The sequence below is a fragment of the Pelecanus crispus genome, chromosome 11 (assembly GCF_030463565.1).
Source record: "Pelecanus crispus isolate bPelCri1 chromosome 11, bPelCri1.pri, whole genome shotgun sequence".
In the NCBI taxonomy this organism is placed as follows: domain Eukaryota; kingdom Metazoa; phylum Chordata; class Aves; order Pelecaniformes; family Pelecanidae; genus Pelecanus; species Pelecanus crispus.
Window position 1 is genome coordinate 4,103,423 of NC_134653.1, and position 16,885 is coordinate 4,120,307.

At 44.8% G+C, this 16,885-nt stretch overlaps 1 protein-coding gene across 2 annotated transcripts in view; it reads right to left on the minus strand.

Annotated features, from left to right (window-relative positions):
- Positions 1-15,143, minus strand: part of USP22 (ubiquitin specific peptidase 22) — a 111,666-nt gene extending 96,523 nt beyond the window's left edge. For both annotated transcript variants that reach the window (XM_075718304.1, XM_075718303.1), the window contains exon 1: positions 15,022-15,143. The gene's annotated coding sequence lies outside the window, so the exon portion shown is untranslated. The remainder of the gene's footprint in view (positions 1-15,021) is intronic.
- Between the last annotated feature and the right edge of the window lie 1,742 nt (positions 15,144-16,885).

The following is a 16,885-nucleotide window of genomic DNA, read 5'->3' on the forward strand; positions in this document are numbered from 1 at the left end:
TGGCATGAAGAGCAGTCTGCTCAGAGAGCGTGTCAGGAGTAGTGCTCCATGATCAGACTCGAAAGGGTGGGCTCACGTTAAGAAATGAAGAGCACAGAAATGCAGACATTTGCCTAAACTGTAAACAAACAGATAATTTCTATGGAAAAAGGCAGTGTACAGCCAAAGTAGTAGGAACACCAAGGGAAACTCAAGGTATGGCAGAAAAAAAAGAAAAAACAGCCACTGAAAACAAGGTATTGTCTGTGACAGAGGACGTGCTCCAAACAACAGTTACAGAACAAAAACAATAATTAGAAAACAGCCCACCAGATTTCTTCTGCTTAACACAAGAATGTTAAAGTATCCAGTCAAACCAACCTGACAGGAAATAAGCTACTGTGATAACTAGGTGCAAATTGTAGGAGAAAAAGCAATCACCAAGTCCAACTTGGGATGTTACAGAGTCTGTCAAATCTTTTGTGTTCTACAATAGCACGTGCAATGTTACCTGTGAGTTAAGTGCAGATTCAAAGCCAGCTTTGGGCTCGCTGGAAGGTCAGAGATGACACTACATCAAAACCAACTCTACTAAGGAGTTCTGTTTGGCAGATTCATGGTCATCCATTCTACTTTTCCAGCTAACTGACCACAAAGAGAAGAAACCTGAAAGCAAAAGTTCTTTACCACAAGTTTCTTAAAACAAAAACTAGAGAGGGAAGTGAAGAAAGCCATGAAGCTGAAGAAAACATGGTGGAATCTCCTTCCTGCTTGAACACTCACCATACTTGGACCTTCTTTTGCTTTGCAGAATTGACAGGACTATAAAGCATGACTTCTGCTCTTTGATCTGGTTTGCTAGAAATTCTTCTATGAACACAGTTAGGAGAGTCCACCAATCACCAGCTTCACCTCTAATGCAACTTTACTTTGCTTCATGAACCAGAAGAAACGTGTAATATTAATGCTGGCAGAATTGATTTCACAGATTATGCGTTCTACTTCCAAGATCTTAACTTGAAGGAAATACTTTAAGAAGTTAAGCAGTGTGAGTGGAAGCATATGAATAGGTGAGGTTAAGGGATTCAGCACTGAGGAAAACCAGGACAAAAGGATTTAATCTCTTAAAAAAAAAATCTAATTCACGAACTATTAGTAGTAGCTGGATATACAAGTACGTTAAAGTGACAGGACCAGTCTAGTGGGCATCACAATCAGCATGGTTTTACATAGAACACAGCTTTCTCCATGACAAAAGGAAAATTTTACAATTTCCTTAAAAAGCTTTATTTCAAACACATACCTGTAAGTAGATAAAACATATCTCCAAACTCTGAAATACGACAGCATGAGAGAGAATTAAAAGAACAATAGGTGTTGAGAGTTTTGTAAGGAAGTGATTACAATTCATTTACTATCTTGCTAGGGAATAGCTCCAATTCCCTGAGATTAGAAGCTTCTCTGCAAGTAAAAAGGTAGCAAAAATGTTGTCTAGCAAAGAGGAGTAAACACTGAGTTGAAGCAGATCCTGTAACTGAAGTCAGTTTGAAAAAAATCTACTTTGTAAAGAAATCAGGGAAGTGCATCTAAAGCTTTTTAATCCTGGCTTGTAATGATGAAATGAATGCTGTATTGGCTGGGAAGACCAGCCTTCATCCCAGGGGCATAGCTTAGTGTGAAGTGTCCGCAGGCCAGACTCTGGTCTTCTGGGGCAGGGTGCTACCATTTAAGTTCCACTGGACTGCTCTGAAACACTAATTTATCCATACTATTCATAGAGATCACACTTACTGCTGCCATCTATGGTTGATCAGGAAAACAAAAACCAAACCAAATCAATCCTAACAAAAACACATTACCCACCCACTCCTGCAAAATTACAAGGGAGCTAAAGTACAAAGTTCTAGTTTTGATTCCCCCAGAGCAGCTTGTATATTATTTCTCACCATACTTTTCTTCCCAGTACTTCGTTACTTCAAGCTAGCGTTATCTTTCACGATAGCCGTAGCCTCAAATCACTTGTCTGTGCTAACAAAACAAAACGACTCCCAAATCTGTGTAACGTCCTACGGGATCACAAAAATACCAGCATCCTGTCTTCAAGAGCAGAAAGAGATATTATTTAGGTTGGAGTATGATAGCCACCGCTTTCTGCGGTCCATTATCCTTCTAGTTCACTCCTCCAGCACAGATAATCATTGGAGCAAGGAAGCTACAGGGCACATCCTTCCTTGCCTATTCCCACTAGTATCCACACAGTTCTGGAGGTTGACAAGGGCTTTTTGTCTCAAAGAAAGTAGATTGTTCTTCTGAGAAGGGCCTTTTACATACTATCACATTGAGTTTATTAGCATAATTAAATCAGACACTCGAAATATCTGACCAAAATAGGCTTATGCACCTCAGTTGGGTTTGGTTCCCCCCCCCCGCCCCCAGCTACAGTTCAGCATGTTGGGTTATATCAACTATCTGTGCAGCAAATGCCACCAGAGTAAAATCCAGGCTTGACAGCTATTTTGGGCTGCTGGATTAGAAGCGTTAGCTGCATTAATGGGGCAATGAGAACAAAGTCTTCTGTGGCAAGACAGTGACGAAACACTGGGTAAGTTGGTGTATCTCAGCTCCTCTAACAAATCTCTACTGTTTTAGCAGCCATCAGGTAATACAGGAGTTTCACCCATTTACTGTCCTCATCTCTGCAAGATGGAAATTGTCAAAAGCATGGTTTTTGTGGGGTGCATCTTCTGCAGACAAGGCTATTCTGCTGCTGCTGGAAGACTACTCTGACTAAGCTTGCTCTTGAAAGTCACAAAGGCGGCCGCAGGGCTGAGGTGGACCAGCAGCCCTACCCAATATAATGCAGTAATACCAACAACAGATTCCACTGGTATTCTAAGAAATAAATTTCTTTCATGAAAAACTATAAAGTCAGCTCACCAAGTGAAGGGATTAAAACTTTGAAATCTTTCATTCTGAGCATGTTTAAAGTTGTCATTCTTGGGCAGTAAAATGAAGGGCTTGGGGTTTTGTTTCGTTTTAATTAAAAAAAAAGAAAAAGAAAAACCATCAGCATTAACAACCTTTTTCTTGTCTGGGTATCTTAGAGATAACAGGATTTTTCAGTAGTGAGGAAGAAAACCAGGACAACACACCAGGAAACATCATGCTTCCTCAGTATTAAGACAGATTTTTTTCTATTTGATTATCTGTACGAGCTATGGAATTTAACATTTCACAGATACACTACGGAAGCATAAAACTAGGAAAAAGGAGATGCTAACACACTCAAAATGTTTCAAAAGCTGAATCCTGCATTATGCATCTACTAAAAAAACCGACCCACAGACGCCCTAGTCCAGTCCCTTCCACGGCTGCAGCAGCAAGGGGTAACCGTGTACCAGCACAACCCCTTGCCCAAGGATGCCCTGATGTGGTTGCAGAGCTAGCACCTCCCCTCGACCCTCGGAAGCGTGTTAGGGTTTTACCGGAGCGCTGCTATTCTCCCGCTGTCTCCATCTGGCACACCAGTCCCGCAGGGCCACAGCCAGCTGGCACAGTTCAGAACAGCCTTGGGGCTGCTCTAGACTACACAAGGAAGCAGGCCAGAGGAAAACCAGGACCAGAAAGAGCTAATTTACAATCCCATTATCCCGTCATCCTCAACTATACGCAGCATGAGCATGATCTAGACACATGCCCCGTGACCAGATGCTTTAAACAACAACAACAAAAAAAACCACCACCAAAAAACACCACAAACAAACAAAAAAAGAGTTTAAAACATCTTAACAGAGTTTGATTATAAAAGACAGAAATCTTAACTTAGAGACAGGCCTGTTTAAAGAGGGAAACAAGTGGCTCATAACTTGATTACTTAGAAAAACACTATTCATTTCATTAAATTAAATGTAATGTGAAAAGTGGATTTTCTGTAATAGCTGATCACAGATTACAGGCATTCTACACTCCCCGGTTCATTTATTTTGCACAAGGAAACTGGAATACAAGCAAATTATTCGCATACAGGCATAAGTTCTAATGACTGCAAACATAAGACAAGTTTCACATATCAGTTCTCAGCACACACTAGCACATCTGGAAAGCATGCAATACTTACAACAGCAGGTACAATCACACAACTGTAGCAGTAACAGAGGTCTACCTTCGTGGAACCTTTCAAACGAAGTTAGTATTAGCCTCACTTTACAGAAGAAACCATTACTACGTGGAGAACATTCAAAGACGGTCAATCCGTCAGCGGCAAGGTCCGGAGGAAGGCAGCGGGTGCAGGCTGGCAGCAGCTGTTACTCAAGCTGGCTCCAGGCGTCACCACTCAGGTCCTCTGCCATCACCCAGGCACCCCTCCCCTCAAGCTGCCAACGCCACGGTTGGTTGTTTGGCCCTGACACGTAACATAGAGCCAACTCAGGTGAAATATTATCGAGAAAAAAAAAATCCTTTTCATCCTTATCTGTTCTGGTATCTAGCATCCTATCTTTCTGGTTCACAGCACAATCGCACCAATATAATGCAGCGAACAGTATGACAGCAAAATGTGCAGCCAAGAGCTGGTAATTCCTTAGACTGTTAAGGAAAGACACACATACACCCACAGCCAAAGAGCTGGATTTCATGTTCCCCACTCACTAGTCTTCGGTGATAATGCACAGAAAGGTCCAAATTTCACATCTCTTGCCCTCCCCTGGTAAATTAAATATTGCTCTGACCTGTACTGGAATGGTGTTTTTGCCATCCAAACCATTTGCCAATTCCATGACATACTTGGGTCTCACTAGTACCCACATATATAGCTAATTTTTACATTTTAATTCATGCTTTTAAAATGTCAGATTTGCTAACTTGCCTTTTCCTCCTTGAAGTAATTTTCTTGTGCTCTTTTGTTTTTCCTCACTGGTTAAAACAACTCGTCTGCAAAACAACTTCAACCTACAGGTACAATGTGCTTACAGAATTAAATTACTTGCTTTACAAAGAATTGCTATAATAAAGTAATTCTTCAGGTTACCACTAAACTGGAGTTCTCGTTTTCTACAGTCAGGCTGCATGCTGCAAAAGTCTAAGACAGACAAAAAAACTCCACCTCTTACTACCTGAAATCTTTTGATAAGGGCCTGAAAACTCATATTCCAATTATGAGATGTCCCTGTGACCTCAGACATACCAGGATGTCTCCCCTCAAGTTTCCTTTTCATAAAACACTTAACCGCATGGATGAACAAGAGTTACTTAGCAGCACAAAAGCAATTTCTCTAATGCTCCACGTGTATTTTTCATTTTTAAACTTGGCACTATTTCACCAATACACAGTGATATGCTCCATATAATTATGAACTTTGGTACCATTCCATTGCACTTTGTGATTGAGATCCCTTCAATTAGCAAACAAGTGGTTGACAGTAACTCTTCTGCATGCGCAAATCTGAATCAATTCTGATAACTGGATCAATGCAGAATAATTATAAAGAGATGCAGAAAAGAAATGGAATTTATTGGGCCAACGCTAGACCTTAAACATCAAGAACAGTTATAAGAAGCAGAATTACTATGTGACAAGAAAACACATCACTAAGCCTAGTAATATAAAATTATGCTGGACAAAGAGTAAGATCAATTTCGTTAGGGAACAGCCTCATAATGAGAGAAGAGAGCCTTGTTCCTCTTTATGCACATAACTGCAATAACTCTTGAAACTATTTTCACTGCCTTCCTCATTCTGTTCTCCACATCACTGTTAAGATCATCCCACAACCAAAAACACAAAATGTAGTCATAAATGACCAAAGAACTGAGTGTTAACCATTCAGATAAACATATCCAATAATTAGCTTTCGGGGGAGGATGCTTACTAAGAGAGCATGACAAAAGTCAGCAATGTACAGAAAACAAGATTATATGAGAATTTCACCCCAGTTACTAGCTGCCAAGCAGGACAGCGATCCAGTTTAAGAAAAAAACTGGGCAGTAATATTAAGAAAACGAAGCACAGCAAAGAAAAACATAAAACCTTAAGACAAATTTTGCATTTGTCACTGGAGGGCAGAGGGTCACAAAACTTCACCTAACATAAATGAGGTACTGAAATCAGTCAGCTATCTCAGCTGTCTTCACTTATGAAGTCATCACACATCTGCTGTGCAATAAATCTTACCTTTATTTACCAAGTATATTCTAAAGAATGTCACTTAAAGTCTGACTTGCATGCAGTAACAAGCCTGAATGCACAGGACAGAAGCCCAAATTATAATTAGACAAGCTTTGTGAAATAACATTAGGTGATTCGAAGACACAAGGAGGGGAAGATTACTTTTTAAAAAAAAAAAAAACCAAAAACAAATTACAGGGGGGAAGGCAAAAATAAAGGTTATAGGTGCTGTTTCCTCTCCTTGTGCTAGCACATACTGACAAGTCTGTACTTTATGCAAAACAAAAGCCTTTTAAAAACAGAAGCAAAATACATATATAAAAGCCCTGGCATTCAATTCAGTAAGATGAACCCAAAGTCAAATCCTATTTAAAAAGGGCTACTTAGATGCATGAACTTCTGCGTGACAAGCAAGGCAATCGCCACAAATGGAACTCAGCGTCACATCCGTGTTTGGTACTCCATCATCCCCATCACTTAACTCTATTCAAGTACTACAGGGTCTTTCATGTGTTTAGACAAAAATATAAAGTTATTACTAATTTTGTAATTTTTACTTTTTGGATTTATACATGCTACTTTTTAAATTGTGCATTAACATCCATATATATATACACATGGATGAAAACAACTTGGTTTAGTATACTAGGGCAAGAGTTGCAACACAGAACCCCAGATTAAGATGCTAATGAAAAAGAAGAGAGATTCTAATAATCTCTTAACTGAAAGGTAGATTAATCATCTCTACAACTTAATTCTACATAAACACAATGCATCAAATTTATGATTATATATTTTTACATTCTACATGTATGTGCATAAGAGCTCGGCTGTGTATGCAAACCAACTGTCACACTCCAAAACCAGCACGGTATAAGAACGAGACCACGTAAGCGTAGTTAAACCTACGTTCTCTTTTCAGAGTTACTACTAAGGCAGTGTCACATTTAGTAAGCTGCTTCTCACTACTAATTTTAATATGCGGATATTTAATATATTTGACATGCTTAATGTCAGAATTTGTTACTGGACATTAGAACTTCCACTGGCCCCAATATTTATGCTGAAAAAGACACTACATTCTTTAAGCATGTTGAAAACAACTTTTGTTACCACCTCGACTTTTTTTTTTTTTTTTTGAGGTTGGCCTTGTCTAACACCCCATTTTTTAATTCAATGACAAATTTAGTACACTGTAGACCTTCACAGAAATATTTCCCAGGGATATGCTGACATGACCAGTGATACTATGCAAAAGGTAGACAGGAAGAGCCATGTTAATTTCAAGCTCCATTAAACACAGGAAAGGAAGAAAGAAAAGGGGAGAAAAAAGTTATCTTTACCAACTTGGAAAAGCAGCAGAGACAGACAGAAAAAAAATAGTTTTAAGTTAGCATTATGTGTAACAGAGTTTTAAAAAAAAAAAAAAAACCCACAAACCACCACACCACCCCCTTGAATAACATTCTAAGTAGAGAACTGAAAAAAAGTCAAGTATTTGCTGTATCCCAGACACAAAAAAATGTGACAAGACAGGCACTTACTGCTAATCAGTTACCAACTGATAAAGTGAATCTCAGGTTACTTTGAGTCAACTGATGTCTGGTAAAATTTCACTTTACTGATCGTCAAATAGGTCTTGAAATAGATAAAATGATTTTTTCCCTTAACTGAGAGATATCGACATGGTGGAAGCTGTCCTAGCACTGAAGTAAACCACAGATCGTTCTGGAGTTGCTATGCAAGTTGCAGGCATTTTGAACCAAACAGAACATGGGTTAATTTTGCAATGAGCAACTCTTTACAACATTGATTCCATTACTAGCTAATACAGCAAAGTTCTTATCTTGAATTAAGCAGGGTGTACATAAAGGACTGCCAAATCAATACGTAAAAGAATACAACTACCAAGACAGAGCTTTCATCCAGTCAGAACAGATCTACCAGCTTCTAGAACTGCTTCTGCTAAGGAAAGGTTCCCAATTCAGGCCTCTCGGATAACATATGGCTCTCCCTACACTTCAGCACTGCTTGCTGACAACACAGTCCAGGATAACATAATAAACTGTAATGTCATCATAGCATTTCACTCACTTAGCTCCATTGCCCATAGGTTAACAAGAGATTGGAGGTAACTGCTCTGAGCAGCTCTTTCTGTCCAAGTCTAGAAAGACTCTAACAACAATGGGTCTTTACATTGTTAAAAAAAAAAGATTAGTTTTTAAAAATATAGTTCTAGTAAATCCAGCAAAATGCATACAGGTCACCTTCAGATTGACTTTCTTGCGATGCCACTGTAATTGATATATAAGCAAGAGTGCATATGTATCTCCTCACCTCAGATGCTGCCACATGCTACAGACATATTATAAATACTTGGAGAACCATGGGAATACGAGAATTAAAAAACCTAAACCCAACCTTTCCAAGTAGCTATCAGCCAAACAAAATGGTATAGCTGATAAAAAAGCCCTACATCTACCAAGAAAAAGACATCAAGAAACAACAGCTCCAAGTCAGTCGCACATGAACAGGAAGAACTATGGGTGCTAGGTTTAATGTGAGAAACACAAGCTTTTAAACAGAGTTAATCTTTCTCCTGTTTAAAACAAACTGGCCACCACAGCCACCGTTGGGAATCAAATTAACAGTTGCAACAGCATTTGTTACGAAGCAGGATGCCCAGAGTACGTCCCAATGGAAAACATGCTTTTTTTTTTTTTTTTTTTTCTCAGACTCAAGTAGTAGTAAGTCAGGAGAAAGGGAGTCAGCAGTTCACAAGCAGGCAACTTCTACCATCAGTCAGTAGCATTTACCCATTGATTTGTTACTCCAGTTACTAAGACAGAAAATCCTCAAATGAAAGAAGGGGAGAGGAAGGTTTGAAACCGATTTGCAGCTCCGGTTTCATGTTAAGGCTACAGATTAAGCCCTGAAACAAAAATGAGGATATCGGCTAACCTTTGTTTGGGGTTTAAAGCTTTGATGGCTTAAAATAAAGCTCAACAGATAGTCCAACAAATCAAACAAAGCCATTCCACTCTGCTCACCTTCACACTACTGGCTGTCATTCTACTTTGAAAGCTTTCAACATTTTCAACATCAAGCAAATAAGATCGTTGACTGCAGACATAATTAAAGAGATGCTACAACTGCTCCCAACAAACAGCCTGGCTATTAGCAAACCTTGACTGCTGATAAGACTACAGAAAAAAAGCTGCCTTCTTGTCCAGCATATCCCTTTTTTTTTTTCTTCTTTCATCAGCTTGTGCAGATCCATCTTCTTTCTCTGCAACAGGGAACAAATAAAAGTATGGGAAAAAGTGCATTTATTGTGCTTGTTCGTCTCTCCATCCATATTAAAAAAAATAGAGAAGGAAGCAGTTCCAGTACAACTACTATTCAGGAGTCAACTTCAGTGACAGAGATCCGTGTAACCTTTAAATCAGACTGTAAGTGTTGGCCTGAGAGAGATATGAGCAAGTGTTTGCTAAGTCCTGATGGTTCAGATCCCACAACTCAAGAATTGCTATTCACCGCTGTAGAGTTCACGGCACAAGACTAAATCCTAACTTTTGGCTCAGAAACCAACCGTCTATCTAAAAAAACATGGCAGAGGATACAAAATAGGGATTAACACCACTAGAAAGAGGAAGGTCTTGTACTACTTCTTCGGTGCTGAAGACATAAACTCAGTGCAGCATTTTCAATCTGGCTTGTCCCACATACGCAAGGCTCTGCTGTGTATGGAGCTAAAGATCTCCTGTCTGGATGTCTCTCACACCAAAGATTGTGTCTTCCCACCAAGAGGAAAGAGAACGTTACCTTCAGCAGGTCTAAGGACCTTTCTACTCCTTAGAGGTCAAGAACTAAGGAAGATTGTTCAGTTATGAAACTGGAGACCTCCTGAACAATGAAGCTTGCAGTTGATTTTGACACTTCTTAACGGGCTTTCAGGGAGAAGGTAGTCCCCACAACACATGGCAAAGAAGAACATCCTTCCTGAGGGAATCAGACAGTTCACAGAGGCAGCCAAAGCAGTGTGTGCAGCTGAAAGAGAGACATGCTTCTTGAATCCTGGACTCCTCTTTCAAATTCTCCACAGGATTTGTAATCCAGAAGTTTGGTGCATATGCTAAAAAATGTTAAAGAAAAACAAGCTAAGATTTCCTTATTAATTTAAGCAATCAAAACACCAAGCCTGAGAAGGCGGCACAGCCTGGTAAGGCTTCTTGCCCATCTGTTATGGTACAAAGCAAATCGCCTAAGCAACATCTCCCTGTTCCTGGACAGGTATATGGGGCAAGGCTGTAAGGGAGAAAGCAAGTGAGCAAGCATGCCTCAACAGGCATTCGATGAGAAGTTCCACCATCGGCTTACCCTGGGACTGCAAGGTCATTTTAGCAAGAACTTAACATGTGATTTCGACTGTGAACCACGATACTTGCTGCTGAAACCATGACATGGCATTTATTTGCTAAGATATTCTTAAGCTTTTTCTACTTTGAAAGTTAGGAAGTGAACCAAAGTCATTTCAGTTTTAAGTATCTATGGATCAATTAATTATCTGTCAAATATTAGAAGGAACGAAGGACTCAAGTCACAAGTACATGGGGAGAAGAATACCTGTGGAAAGGTCATCACCTATAAAAGAAAACGTTTCTTCGTATCCAAAAGCATCAATCAGTCTGGAGGGTCCATGTAAAGAGAGAAAAATGGAAAAAACAACAGAAGCTCTCAAACAGGAAGAAATATGCTAGAATGCACCCGCTGTCAATGACAGCATATAACCCCTGACAGGCAATTATTCTTTGATCTATTGGCAGAAGCACAGAACAAACATTCTGAAATTCCAGATAGGACCTTGTGCATATCATGACTGTGGTCATGACGAGCAGTTTACTTTTATCATCGAGAACCTTTTCAGAGCAGTGATAATAAGAACCGTTCAGAACGAGAAAGACCGTTTTCCTCCAAGGTGTATAGTCCAGTAAGACAGAATTTAATTGTCAATTCAGCTGCCCTTCAAGCACTGAAACCGTGACTTACCAACTCCTAGACACAAAGATGCATCTACACATCTAATTGCTCACTGATGGGGACCAAAAACTACATTCAGCACTGCAAAACAGATTTTTCTCATCTGTAATTCTAAAAGAATAAGCAAAGCATTTCAAGTGTGACCCTACAGAAAAATGGAAGAAGCTACACAAAGGGCTGGCAGTAAGTCTTTAGCATCCTCTGTCCCATAATTCCTGAACGGGAGGTAGTGGTGTCAAATTTAAGGACCTCTCATTACTTAAGTAATGTTACTTAATTAAGTGTGCTAGTTAATTAAGTGTGAGGTAATTTCCACATCAGAATATTCAAGGTAAAGTCCATGACCTACAGAAACATGAGCTCTGCCATCAGCTTATCAAACAGATTCTAACTTTGGCAAAATAGAAATCAAGAGTTACAGGTCACAGTCCTAGAGCCAAGGCGGTCAACCCTAATTTTGTGCCACTTTACAGACAACTTAAGCCCTGAAATCTAGTTCCAACTTTTAATCACAATTATTACAATTTCAAGAGCCATTCTTCCGATTTCTTCCTCTACCCCTTTTCCTGTTCCACTCTTCAGCGTGACAGACAGGTTTTGCCTTTGCTTAGGCTATACCATCAGCACCACATTTACAGTATGGCAGAGCCTTTGCCTGGAACAGCACGTACTACGACTGCTGCACTTTACTACTTTGGCCAAGATGCAGTGAGGTGAGGCAAGCTCCAGCCTCGCTCCTTCGCGTAGATACAACGCTGCACCATGACGACAGCTCAAATCCCGGTGTAGACAACGCTTCAGAAGCAAACGTACTAAAACCTTCACCGGAATTCCAGTACGTACAAAGGTATATACATCATTACCTCTCGCTTCCAACTCAGAATTCACATACACGTTCAGGAGATCGCTTTCCAACTATAAACTGTGCTTTGCAGCTATTCTATTCAACACTCTGGGTGTAAAGCATACGGAACCGAGAACTGAAGCTCATAAAAGCTTATTCACAGAAAAGGTACATATTAAAACCGAACAGCAAACAGCAAGCAGCGTTAAAATGGTCTTCCAAAGCATAATGCAGTGTAAGTAAAGCAGGAGGAATGGACACTTTCTGCCCCCTGCAGTTTCCATTGCTATCCAGATTTTTAAGACAGCCTTCGGAGGGATAGTGCATTACCATTCCAGAAACCTAACAACTTGCATCTGCCTATCACCAGACAGCCAAGACATCTTTTTACAGCTAGGTTCATCTGACTAACAGTTAAATTGACCAACGCTTCCCATTAACGATCAACTACATATGTCAAATGTTTTCTGTGATAAATGAATGATGCGATTGTCCTTGATTTTGCAACAGGAAGGAAAAATCGCCTTTTACCAAACCTTTAATTTGACCTCATCATTTTGATTAAGAACAAGAATCCTCACCACCAATAAACAGGTACTCTTAAGCAGTCAGAGCTATGCTCCTAAAATATATATACACACATACATAATATATGTATATATAAAATATTAAAGGACAAAGGATTGTTTTCTAGACTATAAACATGCCTCCAAACAGAAGATACCATTTATCAAATTTTGCACATAAAGCTGTAAGGCATACATACAGACAGAGAATTTCAGTAAAGAAAAATTCCATGGAAGAAGGTCTCATGTCCATATGCAGGAGAGGTAAGCACCGTAACTGTCGTTTATATAATTTCTTCGATCTTTACAAATATAGACTGGGAATGGAACCCCAAATTCAGCTAGCCAAAATGTTTCCCTATATGTGATCATGTACTCCCACATATTTCAGGTTGGCCGAATTCAGGAATCCAACTATTTTCAGAGTGGTAACCTGCTTAAAAAAAAGGGGGGGAAAAAGCATTTTTAATGTGTTTGGAAAACCGATGTTTTCCATGAGATGATAGATAATTTTGAAACGACCCTGTTCTGCTTTCTGAGCCTGGCTGTGCAAAGAGGAAGTGAGAACAGATTGATTACAATGGAATATTATTTATTTCCAGCTGTTTTTTCAAGCAATGATGAACACATCGCTACCATTAGATTTCAGAAGAAAAAAATCCAAACTGTTGCAGCATACAAATGGTATGCAGGTTACAAAGGATGCTCCATATTAAAAGAAAAACCAAACCCTAAAGTGGTAATTTTGCTAATGAAATTGTGTTTTCATTCCTCCACGTAACATTTGATTTATATCTGTCTGAGACATCTTCTTACCTCACTTGTCATCTTCTTCTTCCACAGCACATGTATAATTTTTTCCTCCATTTAAGCTATTAAGTACCATGTATTATATACCAATTTGTATTTTGACACACTAAAGGCTAAATAAAACCAGATTTTGACTAATATGCTTCCTAGTATTGACTTGTAGGGGATTATAAATACCGACAACAAGTCTGACTATATTTTGCAGGGCTATCAAATAACTAAATACATTTAAAACATGTTTCTTCTCGGATTCCATTTTTGCCTCTAAGTAAAAACACTGGAAAACTGGATTGTCCTGAGAACATAAACGGAACACAGAAAAACGGTTAGCCCCCTCACCCCTGAAGTACATCTTTCATACTCCAGTTCTACTACGAATAATAAGCTGAGCAGCTTAATGCAAAGCAACTGGGATCAGAAAGTTTTCAACGGGTCGCTTCAACACAATCTGTGCTGTCCCAAAAAACAAGTTTTGCTACGTGTAGCTGTTGCGCTCCCCTCCTCGGTCATGAATACGATGACTGACAGAAATCTGCCAAGTCACTTCGAAGTACAAACTAGTCGATTCTAGGGAAAACAGTAATTAGTTGCATAGTTAAGAGAGAAGTCCCCCCAGAAACATGCATGTGGATAGGGATGTAATTTTAGAAGATACGTGGGAAAAAGCGCTCTTCCTCTCGCATTGTGCCTCATTAACACGGATTTTTTTTTTTTTCCCCCCCTGGTGTTTGCCTGCGCGGTGCATGCCCCGAGCACCAACACACTCCGAGAGCAAACTCCCCTCTCCCCTTCCGTGTACTCCAGGCTGAGTCAGTTCCTTTCCTCCCCCCGCCCCGCTACAGCAGGAATCCCCTTTTCCAAGTGGATTATCAGAACGAGCAGCTTGTTAGTTTTGCTTTTTTTTCTTTTTTTTTTTTTTTTAAAGGAAAAAAAGAAAAGAAACCAGTGCGTTCCCGCACGCCGCCCCGGGACCCGCAGCCACGCTCCCAGCCATTGTGCCTCCCCGCTTTGCCCCCGCAGCCCCCCGGGGCTCCCCGCCGGCACAAAGCTCCGCCGCAGGCCGGACGTGCCCGTTGCCCCGGGCCTCCCCTCCCCTCCCCCGCCGCCGTATTCCGGGAAACCCTCGCTGCCTCCCGCACCTCCGGGAGGAGGCGGCGGCGCTGCGGAACAGCCCCGCTGCGGACAGCCGGCCCCGCCGGCGGGGCAGGTGGCAGGGAGGGAGGGAGGGGAGGCCCCGCCGGCGGGCGCCGGTTGCCTCCTCCATCCCGGTGACCCCCACCCCCCCACCCCGCCTCCCCCGCCCCGGCGACCGGAGGCACCGACCGCTTCCTCCCCCCCCCCCCCCCCGCATGCCGGAGCCCGGGCCCCTTCGCTGCCGGCGGGGCGGGGACGGGGCTGGGGGAGGCCCGGGCCCACCTGCCCCGTGGGGAGGGCGGAGGGAGGGCCGGGGACCCGTCCCCTCCCCGCGCCCGCGGGCAGGCCGAGGCGGCGGAGTGCGTGTGAGCGGCGGAGGGAAGGCGGGCGGGTCGGCGGAGGGAGGGAGGGAGGGGAAGGGACGGGAGCGCGTGTGGGGACGGGACGGGAGGGGAAGGGGGGTGGATGCGAGCCGCCCCCGGTACCTTGCGCTTCCTGGTCTCGGCCGAGCCGCTCCACACGAAGCACTGGTAAATGGCCCGCAGGTTCTGCTTCCAGTTCTCCACCTTGAAGCCGGTCACATGGCAGCACCCGGCCGCCGGCGGACTCATGTCAGACCCCCCCACATCAATCCGCCCGCAGACGGGCCGGGCCGGCGGGCAGCGAGCCGGCCCCTTCCTCCCCCCCCCCCCCCTCCTCCTCCTCCTCCTCCTCCTCCTCCGCGGCAACCGCGCGGACGCGGGCACGGGCCGGGGCGGCCGCGCGCCCGCCCGCGCGCCCCCCCCGCCCCCCCGCCGCGCGCCCGCCCTCAGGGGCTCCGGCCCCTCAGGCCGCCGCCGCCTGCCGCGCGGCCTCCGCCGCCCCCGCCCGCTGCTGTGGGGGCGCGGGGAGCGGCTGGCACATAGAGCCGGGGCTCCGCGCCGCCACGGCCCCCCGGCTCCGAACAAAGCGCGGCGGCGGCGGGCGGGCAGCGCGCACTCCCTTCTCGCCCGCCCTCTCCCTCACACACAAAGATGGGGCTCTCTGAGGCGAGGAGGAGGAGGAGGCGGCGGCTGTAGCGGCCGCTGCCGCCCCCGGAGTGGCCGCCGCTCCCTTCTACCTCATAGAGGCCGCTGTGGAAGCGGCGGGCGGAGGGGAAGGGGAGGGGGGGCGCTGGCGGCGGCGACCCTGGCCGCGGTGTGAGCGAGCGTGTGTGGGGAAGGGGGCGAGTCTCCGCCCGCCGCCGCTCCTGCTCCCCCAGCCGGCCGCCCGCTCGGCTCTTGTCTCTTTAAACCGCCCCCCCGCCTCCTTCGTCGTCTCCTTCCTCCTCCTCCTCGCCCGCACCCCCCTCCGCCCGCCGTGTGCAATGGTCCGAGCCGCTAACTCAACCTAGCCCGCCAGGCCCGGAGTGGGACAGACCAACGGGGAAGGGGCGGTAGGTGCGCCCCCTCTGCCCCGCCAGCCCTGAGGGAGGGAGCCGGAGGGGGAAGGAGCGCGGCAATTGGTCCGCCCGCCCGTCACTCCGCCGCTGAGGTACCCTACCCTAGCGTCTCATTGGTCTCTTTCCCTTTCTTCTCCCCCCCTCCACCCTTCCTACCTAGCATTTCCCCCTGCCGGAAAGGGGCGGGAAGGGCTCGCCCGATTGACAGCTCACCCGGCCAACGGAAAGAAGGGGCGGGGCCTGCGTGGTGAGTGTTGCGGTGCGATTGGTTGGAGCGGCCGTCAGTCACGCGCCAAGACGTGAGGGGATTGGCCGCGGCCGGCTGAGGGGGCGGTCCCTCCCAGCAGCAGCCTGCGCTGTGGAGGCAGCGCTGCTGTCACATCCGCTGGTCCCGGCTGTTTCGCTGCTCCCTCAGTGGTTTTCTGAGGGGAGAGGGGCGGCGGCGGCGGCCGGGCCGCTCCCCGGGGCAGGGCTCCCGCTCCCGGGGCAGGGCTGCCTCCCCGCCCGTGCGCCTGTGTGCTTGGCAGAGGCCCTGCCAAGCCTTGGCCTCCGCGCCGGGCGGCTGCGCTGACGGCTGTTAGCGGCCTCCGCGCCGCTCGGGGCTCCCGCCCGCCGGTGGCTCCGGTAGCGCCACAGCGGGCTCCGGTTAGGTCGGCCGGTATCGCGGGACAAAATCAACAACGAGAGGCAGGCCTTGCCCCCTCCTTATCGTTCGCAGGTTCAAAAAGCCGAGCGCGGCTTTGTGGGGGCAGGTCTGGGTGTAGCAGGCCTCGCCGAGTGTCGAGATGGTTGGTCTGTGGGGAGAAGATCCGTGCAGTGCTCGGATTTGCCCTGAGGACCATATATGGTCCCTCTGTACTGCCATCCTTCTCTCCTGGTGTTCCCACAGGGAAGAAACAAAAGTAGTGTATAGCCAGAACTGGTATTAT